At 42.1% G+C, this 18,032-nt stretch overlaps 1 non-coding gene across 1 annotated transcript; it reads right to left on the reverse strand.

Moving 5' to 3' along the window:
* Positions 1-14,614: 14,614 nt before the first annotated feature.
* Trnas-cga lies at positions 14,615-14,689 on the reverse strand. Its single transcript has one exon. It is a non-coding gene; the product is annotated as a tRNA-Ser (tRNA).
* Positions 14,690-18,032: the final 3,343 nt, after the last annotated feature.

Below are 18,032 nucleotides of genomic sequence, written 5' to 3' on the forward strand. Positions count from 1 at the left end.
GCTACTCTATCCTGTGCAAGCTTCTTCATCTCCCAGTACCTACTGCAAACTACATCCTTCTGAATCTGCTTGGTGTATTCATCTCTTGGTCTCCCTCTACGATTTTTACCCTCCACGCTGCCCTCCAATGCTAGATTGGTGATCTCTTGATGCCTCAGGACATGTCCTACCAATCGATCCCTTCTTCTAGTCAAGTTGTGCCACAAACTTCTCTTCTCCCCAATCCTATTCAATATCTCCTCATTAGTTATGTGATCTACCCATCTAATCTTCAGCATTCTTCTGTAGCACCACATTTCGAAAGCTTCTATTCTCTTCTTGTCCAAACTATTTATTGTCCGTGTTTCACTTCCATACATGGCTACACTCCATACAAATACTTTCAGAAATGACTTCCTGACACTTAAATCTATACTCGATGTTACCAAATTTCTCTTCTTCAGAAACGCTTTCCTTGCCATTGCCAGTCTACATTTTATATCCTATCTACTTCGACCATCATCAGTTATTTCGCTCCCCAAATAGCATAACTCCTTTACTACTTTAAGTGTCTCATTTCCTAATGTAATTCCCTCAGCATCGCCCGACTTAATTCGACTACATTCCATTATCCTCGTTTTGCTTTTGTTGATGTTCATCTTATATCCTCCCTTCAAGACACTGTCCATTCCGTTCAACTGCTCTTCCAAGTCCTTTGCGGTCTCTGACAGAATTACAATGTCATCGGCGAACCTCAAAGTTTTTATTTCTTCTCCATGGATTTCAATACCTACTCCGAATTTTTCTTTTGTTTCCTTCACTGCTTGCTCAATATACAGATTGAATAACATGGGGGAGAGGCTACAACCCTGTCTCACTCCCATCCCAACCACTGCTTTCATGTCCCTCGACTCTTATAATAGCCATCTGGTTTCTGTACAAACTGTAAATAGCCTTTCGCTCCCTGTATTTTACCCCTGCCACCTTTAGAATTTGAAAGAGAGTATTCCAGTCAACATTGTCAAAAGCTTTCTCTAAGTCTACAAATGCTAGAAACGTAGGTTTGCCTTTCCTTAATCTAGCTTCTAAGATAAGCCGTAGGGTCGATATTACCTCGCCTGTTCCAATATTTCTACGGAATCCAAACTGATCTTCCCCGAGATAGGCTTCTACCAGTTTTTCCATTGGTCTGTAAAGAATTCGCGTTAGTATTTTGCAGCTGTGACTTATGAAACTGATAGTTCGGTAATTTTCGCATCTGTCAACACCTGCTTTCTTTGGATTTGGAATTATTATATTGCTCTTGAAGTCGGAGGGTATTTCGCCTTTCTCATACATCTTACTCACCAGATGGTAGAGTTTTGTCAGGACTGGCTCTCCCAAGGCCGTCAGTAGTTCTAATGGAATGTTGTCTACTCCAGGGGCCTTGTTTCGACTCAGGTCTTTCAGTGCTCTGTCAAACTCTTCACGCAGTATCATATCTCCCATTTCATCTTCATCCTCTTCCATTTCCATAATATTTTGGAGAAAAGAGAACCACTTGTATGAATATCAAGAGTTCAGATGGAAACCCAGTTCTAAGCAAAGAAGGGAATGCAGAAAGCTGGAAGGAGTATATAGAGGGTCTATACAAGGGCGATGTAATTGACAATATTATGGAAATGGAAGAGGATGAAGATGAAATGGGAGATATGATACTGCGTGAAGAGTTTGACAGAGCACTGAAATATCTGAGTCGAAACAAGGCCCATGGAGTAGACAACATTCCATTAGAACTACTGACGGCCTTGGGAGAGACAGTCCTGGCAAAACTCTACCATCTGGTGAGCAAGATGTATGAGACAGACGAAATACCCTCGGACTTCAAGAAGAATATAATAATTCCAATCCCAAAGAAAGCAGGTGTTGGCAGATGTGAAAATTACCGAACTATCAGTTTAATAAGTCACATCTGCAAAATACTAACGCGTATTCTTTACAGACCAATGGAAAAACTAGTAGAAGCCGACCTCTGGGAAGATCAGTTTGAATTCTGTAGAAATATTGGAACACGTGAGGCAATACTGACCCTACGACTTATCTTGGAAGCTAGATTAAGGAAAGGCAAACCTACATTTCTAGCATTTGTAGACTTAGAGAAAGCTTTTGACAATGTTGACTGGAATACTCTCTTTCAGACTTTGAAGGTGGCAGGGGTAAAATACAGGGAACGAAAGGCTATTTACAATTTGTACAGCAACCAAATGGCAGTTATAAGAGTTGAGGGGCATGAAAGGGAAGCAGTGGTTGGGAAGGGAGTGAGACAGTGTTGTAGCCTCTCCCCGATGTTATTCAATCTGTATATTGAGCAAGCAGTGAAGGAAACAAAAGAAAAATTCGGAGTAGGTATTAAAATCCATGGAGAAGAAATAAAAACCTTGAGGTTCGCCGATGACATTGTAATTCTGTCAGAGACAGCAAAGGACTTGGAAGAGCAGTTGAACGGAATGGACAGTGTCTTGAAGGGAGGATATAAGATGAACATCAACAAAAGCAAAACGAGGATAATGGAATGTAGTCGAATTAAGTCGGGCGATGCTGAGGGAATTACATTAGGAAATGAGACACTTAAAGTAGTAAAGGAGTTATGCTATTTGGGGAGCGAAATAACTGATGATGGTCGAAGTAGATAGGATATAAAATGTAGACTGGCAATGGCAAGGAAAGCGTTTCTGAAGAAGAGAAATTTGGTAACATCGAGTATAGATTTAAGTGTCAGGAAGTCATTTCTGAAAGTATTTGTATGGAGTGTAGCCATGTATGGAAGTGAAACACGGACAATAAATAGTTTGGACAAGAAGAGAATAGAAGCTTTCGAAATGTGGTGCTACAGAAGAATGCTGAAGATTAGATGGGTAGATCACATAACTAATGAGGAGATATTGAATAGGATTGGGGAGAAGAGAAGTTTGTGGCACAACTTGACTAGAAGAAGGGATCGATTGGTAGGACATGTCCTGAGGCATCAAGAGATCACCAATCTAGCATTGGAGGGCAGCGTGGAGGGTAAAAATCGTAGAGGGAGACCAAGAGATGAATACACCAAGCAGATTCAGAAGGATGTAGTTTGCAGTAGGTACTGGGAGATGAAGAAGCTTGCACAGGATAGAGTAGCATGGAGAGCTGCATCAAACCAGTCTCAGGAATGAAGACCACAACAACAACAACATCTTCATCTCACCCAGCCAGTCTATTGTTTTCAACATATGATCCATAAATAATATGAACAACAGTGGAGACAGGCTGCAGCCTTTTCTTACCCCTCAAACTACTCTGAACCATTAACTCAATTTACGCGCTATTCCAGCCAAATAGTGTATACCATGCCAAGTAGCTAGGGAATAAGAGAAGATTGGTTGATTGTTTTGGGGAAGGAGACCAGACAGCGAGGTCATCGGTCAATAAGAGAAGACATAGAAAATGTATGAGACTGGTGTTTTACAGTCGAGAGAGATTTAGAATAGATTCTCAGATTCACAGCTCGCTCCGACAGTCGCTACTGCTGCCACCGACGCAAGGTAATCACACGCTCTCGCACTATGCCCACAAGTGAGATTCAAGATACTCAATTGGCACTCATAACTGCGGTCTATCTCTCCTAATTTTCGTACATTTATCCATGACCTGTAGTTAAACACATTCACGAGTGTCGGGCTTAAATGAAGCAGAAATGCGACATGTCCGATCCAACGAAAAGGACTGATCAGCCACGGTACAGTTATGAATTGTTTTAATTGTGTACTTCTTTTTCATTGCTCTTTACCGACCCCATTGAATTTTGGGTATTTTCATTATGCATTTTAGCATAATTGAGATCTCTGGTCCCAATTTTATTTAATTTTTTTGTATTTTTATCGACACCCAGACATTGTCATCAACCATCTTACCATTAAAGAACCTTATAATAGCCAGAATGAGATTTTCACTCTGCAGCGGTGTGTGCGCTGATATGAAACTTCCTGGAGGATTAAAACTGTGTGCCGGACCGAGAAGGTAAAGGTCCCGAGTTCGAATCTCGGTCCGGCACACAGTTTTAATCTGCCAGGAAGTTTCAACCTTATAATAGTTAGGAATTTCGCTACACAGTTGTCAACAGCCAGTATCAATATTTTACCATCCCGTACATAATTTTGCTAACATTGCTATGTCATGAAGTCATACTTGGAGTAAAAATAATCCTTAATAACGAAAATCTAAGATTTTAAATTTTTTGCTGACATGAAGTTACTCCTGAACCTATACACTAATTTCTGTTAGTGGCAATGTTTCCTTTAGAGTGGCTGTAGTGGAACTGACATTGAGATAATTGTCTGATTACATCACTGTCCATACTGCTGCACTCTTCTGAAATCTGCATGTGTCAGATGGTATCTTCCTACCTTGCAGGCCGTAGGTTCAACACCAGATTCCTAAAACACTCACAGAGCATCCTTGTGCAACTATGAAAGGACGATAAATCAGAATCTGTCTCACACGTGTTAGAACATGCACAACAAAGATCGTTGGTTGGATTCTTTCTGTAAAACAGAACATCCCAATATAGTGTGTAGTATTGTGAAATTTATGGGTGATTTTACTCCCTCAAGATCGATCTTACCTTTTTCCATCAGGTATCCTCTTCTTGCAGACGAGTCATGTTCCTACACATGTCTAAAAAATATTATTGGTACTTTATCTCTTTCATTAACATAATTCTGAGCTCTGACGCTTGTTTTGCCAATTCCTTGAATCAGGTACCCTTGCGGTAAGCGAGACAATTCACTGGCTAGAACATTATCTTTGCCTTTCATATTAATTATTTCAAAATCATCTGACTGTAAGAAGACAGTCCATTGTGCCAACCAGTTTTGTAACAGTTTGCACAGTAGTAAGAAACCTAAGGACTGATGGTCACAGTTACACCCAAACACGTTTTTCAAATAAATAATAATTGAATTACTTGAATGCCCAGATAATGACTACTGCTTCAAGTTCAGTTGCAGAATAAACTCTCTCGCATTGCGACAGTGTTCTGCGGGCAAAACTAATAACTCTAACATCTTCCATGCCCCCGCCTTCAGGGAGGTGGAACAAGCACACTCCCAGTCCAGATGATGACGCATCAGATGCCACACAAAAATCTTGTGTCATATCATGGTGCCTCAAGATTCCTGCGAGGAACAGTGCATGTTTTATATCCTCAAAATCCTTCTGGCACTATCGTGACAAAACCATTGTTTGTTATTTATCAGTAACACAAGCAGGACATCACTGTTTAACAGCTGGTCTGGGACGAACTTTCGGAAAAATGAGCATATTCCCAAAAAACCCTTAAGTCGTTTTCTCGTACGTGGGATTGGAAAGTTCCTAATTGAAATTAGATTATATGGATTGTTCAAATGTGTGTGTTCAGATGTGTGTGAATTTCTAAGAGACCAAACTGCTGAGGTCATTGGTCCCTAGACTTACACACTACTTAAACTAACTTATGCCGCAGTCAGTGACATGGCGCCTCTAACCGTGCAGCCACTCCACGTGGCTTATATGGATTAGGTGTTACTCCCTCCAGCGAGATAACGTGTCCAAGAAATTTTATTGCACCCTTTACAAATTTTTATTTTGCTAAATTAGCTGAAACACATACAGATGAAAATTTTTCCAGATTACCTTCGAGCAATTCTACATGTTCTAGCTAGATAGATGTACCTACTAAGGTATCATCTACATACACTGTGATAGAGTCGAATAGATCTGGGCTGAGCACCTTGTTGACAGCAGTTAAGGTATAAAGAAACCAGCACTCACATTCGAGCCAAATGGTAGAACACAGTATTGATAGAACCTATGAGTGAAAATAAAGGCAGTATACTTGCTACTTTCTTTTGTCAGGGGTATTTGCCAACAGCAATCTTGGAAGTCCAAGAAATTTTATTTCACCCCCTACAAATTTTGATTTTGCTAAATTAGCTATGACACCTACAGATGAAAATTTTCCCAGACTACTTTCCAGCAATTCTACTTGTTTTGGCCAGGTAGACATACCTATTAAGATATCATCTACATACACTGTGATACAGTCAAGTAGACCTGGGCTAAGCACCTTGCTGGGAGCAGTTAAGGTATAAAGAAACCAGCACTCTCATTCAAGCCAAATAGTATAACACAGTATTGATAGAACCTACAAGTGAAAATAAAGGCAGTGTACTTCCTACTTTCTTTTGCCAGAGGTGTTTGCCAATAGCACCCTCGGAGGTCTATACTAGACATGCACTGAGCCCCACGGAATTTCGTAAATTGTTCTTCTAGATTGTCCAGCCGTGTCTGTATCAGCATTATGATTTTATTAATCTCCCGTTCATCGAGCACATACCATTCCATATCCCTTGGTTACAGCTAGCAGCGGACTACTGTATAGAGATAATAATGTCTCTGCAACATTCAATGCTAACATGTGTTTAATCTCTTTGCCTACTGCCTCCCATTTTGTCAACTGAATTGAGCCCATGCTCTTACAATATGTTTTATGGAGTTTTCCCTCCATGTGATTTGGATACATTTTGATTACTCCTGCTTTCTTATCGAACACCTGTTTGTACTTCAAAGTAGTTCCATTAACTCGCTCTTCTGTTGATGCGAAATTTCGGGACATTCGGATACCTTGTCATCTCCTGACAAAGTGTACAGGTGCCTCATCAAGATAGGTAGCTTTACTTTTACGCATATGTATACTACAACAGAATTTCGCATGTATTCCCTTTACTTTTATCAGATCCACAGTACATTCATGCCCGTTAACATCTAAATGGCATTTCTCTCTATGTGGGTATTCTTAGCATTCTTTCCTTGCAAAAACTCGAATCCGAATATGCAGTTTCCAATTAATCCTTCACTTAGTAAGAAAATGCACTCGAAAATCATCTCTTGCAACTGAACCTCAGCTACAGTTTGAATTTTAATGAGCTTTGATTTCCCTTCTATTGCTCCCACCATGCTACAATTCTGTGCTGGATACATAAGCAACATTTTAATTTCATTAATTTCTTCAAACAAACAGAGTGAAATCACGTTCACGATCACTCCTATGACAAGCAAAATGGTTGTGGGTATATTCTCTACTATAACTTTAATGCTAGCTTGTACAATCCCTTCTGACTTCACTGAACACTCATATTTGTTTTTCAACTCTTCTCTAATGATATTTGTTTTCCAACTCTTCTCTAATATCGGCGTCATTATTTTACCTTCACAGGTTACTTCTCAGGTGCGGAGGGCCCCACTCCCTTCCAGGGTCAGCTTCGGAGGGTGTAATATGACCAATTCTAGTTTAACGTATTTGTAGCCACCGAATGCATATTATCGGTAACCTCGATTACATTCACTGCTGGATTTGGATTTTTCCACTCCAACTCCCCATGTAGATTCAGGACCAGATCCAATTGCTGGTAAGTGTTTCTCCCCTGATTAAATTGTGGCTGGTTTCACTGGTGATATTACCAACGTGTATTCTGAAAATTCCTGTTCATACTGTACCGTGAGTGGTCCCCACTGACTTCTATTGGTCTGATCATTCCAGTTGCCGTTAACCGTGGTTCGAATAACCAGGGTGATACCTACTATCGTTCATACGCCTCCTTTTATCATTCGGAGAGCTGCCGCCAACAGGACCGCATACAGCCATCGGTGCAGCCTGCTGTATGTCAACAAAAATTGGGACGCGTGTCAGGTGCTCGTCCGTGATTGTTGCAGTTATTCTGCTGCCGGGTGGGCGTAGCCTGACCTCCGCCCTCACTATTACGATACTCACTTTGGTTATTATTGTTAATACTAGCCTTCAGTCTTCGATTATAAGGTCAATAGAATCGTGGACCAACAAAAAGTATCTAGGTTTGCTTCTGGGACCTGTACCAGTTTTTCTCTAATGTGTAATAGTGGTTCACTGAGAGGCTAAGCGCCATGGGTTCATCCCGGGAAAGAGTCTTTTTATATACTTCTCGAAATATTTTCTTAACGTGTCCTGCCTGATGTTGTATGGCTCTGGACTAGACACTATTTTTCTTAATCTTTCCTGCACACAGTGCGACCAGTATTTCGCAAGAAATGCATTTTTAAATTGTAGTAATGTGTGACAGCTCTCTGCCGTCTCGGATGCCCAGAGCGCGCCCACATCTTTTATAAAACCTAATACATACTGGATCTTTTGTTTTCCAAACCAAGCTTTAGTCAAAACGCTTCTTCTACAAGGTTTCACTAAAATAATTGGATGAACAGATTTCTTTTCTGGGATGAACATCTTGAATTGTTGGTCTTTTTAGAAGACCTTCTTCTAGTATAAGTGACGAAAATGTGCTGTCTGCCCCCACTTTTCATGTAACAGAACTTTGTGGTACCTTATTTGTGCTAGCTTTTGTCCTTTGTGCACACACATTTGTGTGAGAAACTGAACTACGACATTCTTCACTATTCTTACCTGTATAGTAACTATCCTTCCTTGCTTGCTCCTTAGTTATTCAATTCTTCTTCTAATTTCCCAAATTGTGTTCATATTTGTGTTTGCACATGATCGTTTCACTTAAGTAGATCCTGTGTTAAGTGTTCTTTGTATCTGGCCTATCTCAATTTGTATCTTTAATTCTGACTTATTCTGCTATGTGTACATTCCGGTAATCGTTTGCTCAACTTCCGTCTGTTGCTGTCTCTAACCTACCATCAATTAAAGTCTCTTTCTCTCGTAAAAAAAAATCATCAACTTGTTTTTCATGTTTGATTTGCTGCGTCATCTACTTGTTTGACTATCTCTTCAACCGTGGACTGTAGTGTTACATGCTCTGACCGCATTGTATCAAAATCATTTGTCACTTTTCTAATCTGTTCTGACATGCCTTTCATTGTAGTTTTCAGTGTTGAAATGTCATTAGTTATTCTTGTAAGTCGCCGCGAATTACTTCGGTGATGTTATTCGCAGTCTCTGTTTTCATAGTGTTCTGTAGCTGAGAAAGATTACTAACATCGTTACTCGAGGCCTCTAATTTTGTTGAAGTGTTGTCCTTTCTTGATTGTTTTTGTCAAATATTTTATCCAGTTTTTTATTGTTTTCATCAAGTTTTACATTGACTAATGCTTCTGTCCTTTGATATACACTCCTGGAAATTGAAATAAGAACACCGTGAATTCATTGTCCCAGGAAGGGGAAACTTTATTGACACATTCCTGGGGTCAGATACATCACATGATCACACTGACAGACCCACAGGCACATAGACACAGGCAACAGAGCATGCACAATGTCGGCACTAGTACAGTGTATATCCACCTTTCGCAGCAATGCAGGCTGCTATTCTCCCATGGAGACGATCGTAGAGATGCTGGATGTAGTCCTATGGAACGGCTTGCCATGCCATTTCCACCTGGCGCCTCAGTTGGACCAGCGTTCGTGCTGGACGTGCAGACCGCGTGAGACGACGCTTCATCCAGTCCCAAACATGCTCAGTGGGGGACAGATCCGGAGATCTTGCTGGCCAGGGTAGTTGACTTACACCTTCTAGAGCACGTTGGGTGGCACGGGATACATGCGGACGTGCATTGTCCTGTTGGAACAGCAAGTTCCCTTGCCGGTCTAGGAATGGTAGAACGATGGGTTCGATGACGGTTTGGATGTACCGTGCACTATTCAGTGTCCCCTCGACGATCACCAGTGGTGTACGGCCAGTGTAGGAGATCGCTCCCCACACCATGATGTCGGGTGTTGGCCCTGTGTGCCTCGGTCGTATGCAGTCCTGATTGTGGCGCTCACCTGCACGGCGCCAAACACGCATACGACCATCATTGGCACCAAGGCAGAAGCGACTCTCATCGCTGAAGACGACACGTCTCCATTCGTCCCTCCATTCACGCCTGTCGCGACACCACTGGAGGCGGGCTGCACGATGTTGGGGCGTGAGCGGAAGACGGCCTAACGGTGTGCGGGACCGTAGCCCAGCTTCATGGAGACGGTTGCGAATGGTCCTCGCCGATATCCCAGGAGCAACAGTGTCCCTAATTTGCTGGGAAGTGGCGGTGCGGTCCCCTACGGCACTGCGTAGGATCCTACGGACTTGGCGTGCATCCGTGCGTCGCTGCGGTCCGGTCCCAGGTCGATGGGCACGTGCACCTTCCGCCGACCACTGGCGACAACATCGATGTACTGTGGAGACCTCACGCCCCACGTGTTGAGCAATTCGGCGGTACGTCCACCCGGCCTCCCGCATGCCCACTATGCGCCCTCGCTCAAAGTCCATCAACTGCACATACGGTTCACGTCCACGCTGTCGCGGCATGCTACCAGTGTTAAAGACTGCGATGGAGCTCCGTATGCCACGGCAAACTGGCTGACACTGTAGGCAGCGGTGCACAAATGCTGCACAGCTAGCGCCATTCGACGGCCAACACCGCGGTTCCTGGTGTGTCCGCTGTGCCGTGCGTGTGATCATTGCTTGTACAGCCCTCTCGCAGTGTCCGGAGCAAGTATGGTGGGTCTGACACACCGGTGTCAATGTGTTCTTTTTTCCATTTCCAGGAGTGTATTTGTACAAAGGGTCAGGTGTAGGGTATGCTACTTCGTAACTAGTATTGCTCACCGGGTGGGACGTTGCGCCACTTTGTGGCACATTGGTACCTCTACCTTGAACATTTTCAACATTACTCTCGGGTATAGTACTTAAAGTGTTGTCTTCCCCTGATCTTTCCATGGTTGTTGTTTCAGACTTAAGTTTTAACAACATTCTCTTTCTTATTCCTCTTCTGTTCGCTACGTAAACGTCATCCGCTGTGGCCGAGCGGTTCTAGGCGCTTCAGTCCGGAACCGCGCTGCTGCTATGGTCGCAGGTTCGAATCCTGCCTCGGGCATGGATGTGTGTGATGTCCATAGGTCAGTTAGGTTTCAGTAGTTCTAAGTCCAGGGGACTGTTGACCTCAGATGTTAAGTCCCATAGGGCTTAGCGTTCACAGATGACGCTTGGCTGTAACTTACCTCCATGCTTACCTCTGCTACTGAAAACTATTTCTTTGCAAAACGGTTGCGTCACACTGAACATCTTTGCGCGCTACTGCAAGAATGCTTCCGCCATCTTTTGAAACATTTACGTAACGACAAATATACGCAATAAACTGAAAGTACTAGAAAAGAAACCAAACTCGATGCGTAGCACAGAATGGGTCTCGTAAAAAATCAATTCTACACCCACATTTAACATTAACAAGTGCTACGAATGCCTAATGATGTTCTTTACCTGATGTGCTGTTTTGCTGCCGCCGGGAAGATGTTTCAGAATTGGCATTTTTCCGCATTTTTTCTCTTCTGGTTTTACTGTCTCAGAATTTTGGAAAATATTTCTTCATAACTGTAGTTTACTCGGCGTCATGCGCTCAGTTGCGTATAATACGAAATATACTTTTATGTAGCAGTAGTATTGTTGCTTTGTACATTTTATATAACAAATATGATAAATGTTGAAACACGTATGTAACGTAGCAGCGATGGCGAGGCATTGCAGCGTCTCTGACCAGAGAGTATGCGCTTGACCGCGCGAGTGTTACGAGCAGTACTCTGTCGGTAGTTGTTGCGAGTCAGTAGCTCTGTTCAGTTGCGTCCTGTACGCTAGTAGTCGTCATGTAGTGCAGTACGCTTGTAGTCGTCATGCAGAGCGCTCGGTCAGTGGTAGCAGCCCAGTGCGGTTGAGTGATGTAGTCTGTCGGCATTCTGGTCAAGAGGCTGAATGAGGTATATTGTTAATTAAGGTAATCATCAGATAATGTAAAGTTTATTTATTGTAATTAATTTCCAACAAGTGCCCCAATAATAATTTTGATTTCAAAAGCAATTTTACAAAAAAAAAGTTTTTTTATTTTTTTTTAATTGAACTAACGATTTCGTCCCACTTCCCTTAAAGAAAAGTTTCAGAAAAAAAAGAATATTATTATTTGCAATGCAGTTCCTCCAAGCCGTGCGCAAGAATAAGAGCAGAAATTTGACATCCAGTTATACTGAGGTAAGAATCTAATTCTGATTTTTTGCACAGGGCCAAAGACCGATATTTCGGTTTAATTGAATTTCATTAGCACTGAATTGTTTTTCATTATTTTTGTGGGAGCTTACACCAGAGTCAGATTGCGAATTTCACATTTTTGTTGCCTTTGTCAGTACATTTCATTGCAGGGAGGTTATTCTTGGCTCCTATTCATTTATTATTTCTGTCTTTAAAATTTCAGTCGAGAGGTTACACTTAGCGCAATGTCCATTAGCATTTCTATATAATATTAATTTCAAATTTTGTGGGGAGGTTACAATGTGTATAAATTTTCGTCGTGTAAACAGTCGGCGGTGTAAAATCTCCTTATGTGTGACTTGCGTTAACTGATACGGATAGAAAAATTGTTGACTGCTTGGTGAGAGAAAAATAACGTAATAATTTTGGAAATCAAATACGCTCTTCATTTGAGAGTGGTTGTCGATGGAATCGTTACTCGCAACACACAAACTGGATTTACATTGGCAAGAAAGGTAGAAACGAGTTATTTCCTAGTGCCATATTTCATGATTATGGTTAGTTTTACGACCTAGAAAAAAATACCTGTCTCGCTTTAGATCGATATGCAGGAGGCAGAGGGTTTCTATGATGAGCTGATCTGGAGAAAACTATTATTCCTTAATGTTCAGTCCGTGGAAACGTAAATTTAAAGACTACAAGCTCCTGAAAAGGGTGAAAATTATACTCCCTTAATTTTTACGTACCGCGCAAGCGGCCGTTTTAGCACAGTCCGTTTTCACTTACCTCCTTTTACAGCCTCGAAGAACAGCTAAACTGCTTCGCCTTCTCTAAGTAAAAGGTGCCACAGGACAATAATAATTGTATACGCCGATTTCTTCCCTTCAATGGCTATTATTAAGTAACTACCGGACATACTCCCATCTGCCAGCTCTACTCAGCACTAAAAAGTAAAGATACTAGAATGTGACAGACCAACCTTAACATATCTACAGTTTTTATAGAGATCGTAATATTCCATCTGGCACCGAAATTATTTATTGTAACTCTTGAAATGCTACCGCATGCTCTAAGCCAAAATCACAAAAATCAGCAGTTAGCCGTATGTGCTTTTCTGCTTGCACTTCATTAGTTGGCTAGTGAACAACGCTAACCATTCCTATCCTGTATCGTTATTGGTGACGAGAAATGTTGTCTTTATGCTAACATAAGGAACAGAAAGTAATGGTTGAGCCCAAACAAAGCTGAACTTCCCATATAAAGAAGTGGGCGCATCCCTAAAAGATGTAATTACGGTCGTGTGGTGTACTGCGTATTTGCGTGTTGCTTCCAAGAGGTGTAACCATCAGTGCTGATATTTACTGACAACAACTGAGACGTCTTCGTCATGCAGCTCCCGTTTTGTTTACCTACATGTCAATGTTGCACTCCCCCTTCCCGTGATCACGGTATAGGAGAGCGCGAAACAGACGGGGTGAAAAAGCATAAACACATTTTGCTGCTTCGGATCACGTTCGAATTTCGTGGAATGATTTTGAACTGTCCCTAATGGTTCCCACTTGCACACAACACTGAGTGTGGCGGTTTTGATCTCCATCGCAGAGGCGTCAAAGTAAGGGGAGAAATGTGGGGGAGAGGGGCTGTGACGGCCTTTCCATCGTGTGCGAAGTCCACGGTAGCGTTGGACAGAATTGTGGCGAAAATTGGTGCCAATATGACATCATAGACCCACCTTACAGGTCACATGAACTTCTGATCTGAGGCGTATTTTTTTGCATGTGTCGACATCTTACTGTTTGAAGCTTCACCAAGACCGAGGATGACACAGCACGACGCCACGCTTTTGCGCTGTTACAGAGGAAGGTTGTAGGCAACTTTGAGCCCAATTTCAAACTTATGCGTCACAATGGGAGACAATTATAGTGTTTCGAAGAAACGATCCTTTGATTGTGTTCTGCAGTCTATAACTTCAATCGTTCTACATCCCTGAAAATTTCCTTCTTGGTGGAATCAATGGAACATGATGAATGAAGGAATGAAATCAAGACACTATTGTGGAACGAATATTTTATTTACTTACCACGGTGAGTTAGCTCGCTCTTAGCAATTCTATTTTGAACTGACTGTTGCTAAAGTTTTGGCTATATGACATTCAGGGAGTGACTTCCAACAACGCATGATTGGGCAGAGAACAAACTGTACTTGCTCACTTTTAAAATTTTAACTTGTTTTGGTAGACGACACTACCAAACTGTTTATTAGTAACACTGCAGCGGTCGATTTGTGACGTCATCCGATCGATACCAAACACAAAGGCCCACAACTTGTCTGGTTTCAATTCTTCTTCATTCTTGTTTGTTTTTGTGGTTCTTAGTTTCTAGACGCTGCCATCAGCGTGTACCGTTTAAAACTTCAGCTAATCGGTTCTGAAGACTTTTTTTCACGGATCGAGCATTCACTGGTGGTGTTTCTGAACCAGTGACAATCTCTTTGCCCTGTGACATGTAGTGAGCAGAGGAAAGCGTAATTGGCGTTGGCAACTGCACCCCACACCAAAGACAAGACACATCTGAAACTTCCTGGCAGATTAAAACTGTGTGCCCGACCGAGACTCGAACTCGGGACCTTTGCCTTTCGCGGGCAAGTGCTCTACCAACTGAGCTATCGAAGCACGACTCACGCCCGGTATCACAGCCTTACTTCTGCCAGTACCTCGTCTCCTACCTTCCAAACTTTACAGAAGCTCTCCTGCGAACCATTCTGGAAACATCCCCCAGGCTGTGGCTAAGCCATGTCTCTGCAATATCCTTTCTTTCAGGAGTGCAAGTTCTGCCAGGTTCGCAGGAGAGCTTCTGTAAAGTTTGGAAGGTAGGAGACGAGGTACTGGCAGAAGTAAATCTGTGATACCGGGCGTGAGTCGTGCTTCGGTAGCTCAGTTGGTAGAGCACTTGCCCGCGAAAGGCAAAGGTCCCGAGTTCGAGTCTCGGTCTTGCACACAGTTTTAATCTGCCAGGAAGTTTCATATCAGCGCACACTCCGCTGCAGAGTGAAAATCTCATTCTGAAGACACATCTGGATTGCACGGCTGTTCACTTATTGTTGCTGGCAGTACTTCACTGAGGACTGAAATCCTACAGTCACACACCTGCCGTCTGTTACAGTACGCAACAGTCGACGGTGACTCCAGCCATATACACGATGTGGGCTACGGGAATTTTTTCACGAACTGACACCTTCACGGCATATCATTTGACATGGTGTCACGTAAAAAACGCGGTTACTGCGTGTGCTAGCTACTGTAGTATCTGGACTGTCTCTCCGCAGTGCCGTATGACTGTTGGCCGCACGTGCCGTATGATTGTTCGCCTGCCTGGGTTTTTCAACGAAACAATAAACGCACAACAATACTGCAGTGATATTCTGTACCCATTCATATGAGAACTTGAGTTAAGTGAAATACTGAACGGTTATTTTCAAAAAGATGGTGCAACCGCCCATACAGCTCGCGTTTCAATGTCACTGCTTGCTGATGTTTTTGGTAATCACATAATTTCACAGGGACTCTGACCTCCACGATCGCCTGGCCTAACACCACCTGACTGTTTCTTCTGGGTTGCAGCGAAAGCAACTGTCTATAAATCCATCGATGAACTGAAAACTGCAATATCCACTTTCACTGCTTCTGTTACAGAAGAAATGCTACAGCTTGTGTTTGGAAACATGATTAGACGAATTCAATTATGTAGTCAACAACAGGAACTTTCAACATTTAATGTGAAAATTCGTAAGTGAAAATGAATGTTCAATAAATTAATAACTTGTATTTCACTGAGTTTCATTTCGATATATTCACTGCAGCATATGACACGCGCAGCTAACAATCATATGGCACTGCGGCGAGACTTTTTGAACACTCCGTATGTGACCACCTCAAATTGAATTGCTAAGATGCGTCTTTGCTTCACTGAGCTCACAGTAGTGTACAGTAGTAATAAACGGAGAAAGACCTAGACCTAACCATGAAGTTTTTCGCGACGGGTTTGTTGCATTAAGTTATTTTGGCGCACTTGTTACATTAATTCTGTTTGGAAATCCAGTCTTTCGACAATGTCCACCAAACCATCTAACACTAGCCAACCATCCGTGACCGAATAATTGCAAGAGGATACAGTCGACTGAATACTTGATCTGGAATGTTCTCATGCCTTTTAACAACCAGATCCGGACTTCATACCATTTATTAAAATTCTCAAAATCGTGAGAGTTCAGTGACGCTGATTTTCTCATTGACGGTGTAGAAAAGAGACGTGCACCATATTTAAAGGAAAATTTGTATGAGGATAGGAATATCTTCCGCAAGTTCGTAAGTTAAAATCTCTGGCAGAGGAGAGGGAATTGCAAGCTAAAATTGCAATCGTTTAAACATTACGAAAGATACAATTAACAGAAAGACCACCTTTCAGCGAAATACTGCAAACAGTTCCTCCTGATTTACAGCACACGTTGCAGATCTTCTGTACAGCTAACTTTCAACGCTCTTCTCCAAAATTAACTCCGAAATTTCTAGGTAAATTGCGAACAACCTGTACACCATATTTCAGAACTTGTTACCCTTGATTTTTCATTATTTCTCTGCGCTTAATTACTTAAAACTGACAGGAAATATGTGTCATTCGCTTTGAAGTAACACTTGATCTAACGTCTGGTAATGCAGAGCGCTTCACAGTGTTTCGTAACGCCTTATATACGTTGCAAGCTTCCTCCCACTCTGCGTCCTGTATTTCATTGACATTATTTTTCGAAAATTTAATTAACTGTAGTCGGAAATTATTTACTAGCAGAGAGAGCACTCAGATGTAAGTACACACGGAAAGGTTAAGAACTGCGACATGGACCGAGTACCAACACCATGACACTGTTTCGGATTTAATAATGTTTCATCGTCGTTCACAGCAATTTAACAGATGGCAATATGTACTGCGTTTATATTCGGTCATTAAGATAAAGTAAAGTGCGTAAATAGAGTCACTGCGTATCTGACAAACATTGCAACACTAATAGTTTGTATCGCACTGGTTAGTGCCATTCTGGAAATTTCCCCATGACACATAACTAAATATTAGATTAAGCATCATCCAGAACAGTTATTCTTCCCAATTGTTCTCATACGATTGTGCAATGAACCAGTCAGCGAAAGAGGTAGAATGTGAGTAGATGTTACCCATCGATTTTCACTGACGGCAAAGTGTGTGTGTTCATTATGTTATTGACATTTTATTTGTAGTGTACTTAAGCTAAAAAGACAATATTAACACCTTTCTTTCTCTATGCCTCCTCAGAGTCCTAATTTCTCTTATCTCACATTTCAGGTCCTAACGCGAAATGTACTTTGGCGGGAGTAGAATGGTTCTGCAGTCAAGATTCAAATTCTCTAAATTTTCTGTAGAGTGGTCGTCGAACGTTACGTCGCCTTGCCTCCACGCATTTCCATTTGACTTCCCTAAGAATCTCAGTAATACTTGCGTGATGATCAAATGTACCGGTAATAAACCTAGCTGGCCGTCTCTAAATTTCTTCCTTTAATTCTACCTGGTGGGGATCCAAAACACTCTAGCATTACTCAAGAATGGGTCGCACTAGTGCTCTATACGAGGTTTCTTTTACAGATGAACCACATTTTCCGAAATTCTTCCGAAAAACCAAACTCGACCGTTCGCCTCCCCTAATACAATCCTTATCTGCTCGTTCCACTTCGTATAGCTTTGCAACGTTACGCCTAGATATTTAATCGACGTGGCTATGTAAAGTACCCCACTACCACTGTTGTATCCAAACATTACGGGATTCTTTTTCCTACTCACCTGCGTTAACTTACTTTTTTCTACACTTAGAGCTAGCTACCATTCAGCTAGAAATTTTGTATCCTCCTATAGTCACTCAACGACAACATCTCTCCATACGGCACAGTGTCATCAGCAAACAGCCATAAACTGCTGCTCCCTCTGACCGTCAGAT

This window comes from Schistocerca piceifrons, chromosome 6 (assembly GCF_021461385.2).
Source record: "Schistocerca piceifrons isolate TAMUIC-IGC-003096 chromosome 6, iqSchPice1.1, whole genome shotgun sequence".
NCBI lineage: Eukaryota > Metazoa > Arthropoda > Insecta > Orthoptera > Acrididae > Schistocerca > Schistocerca piceifrons.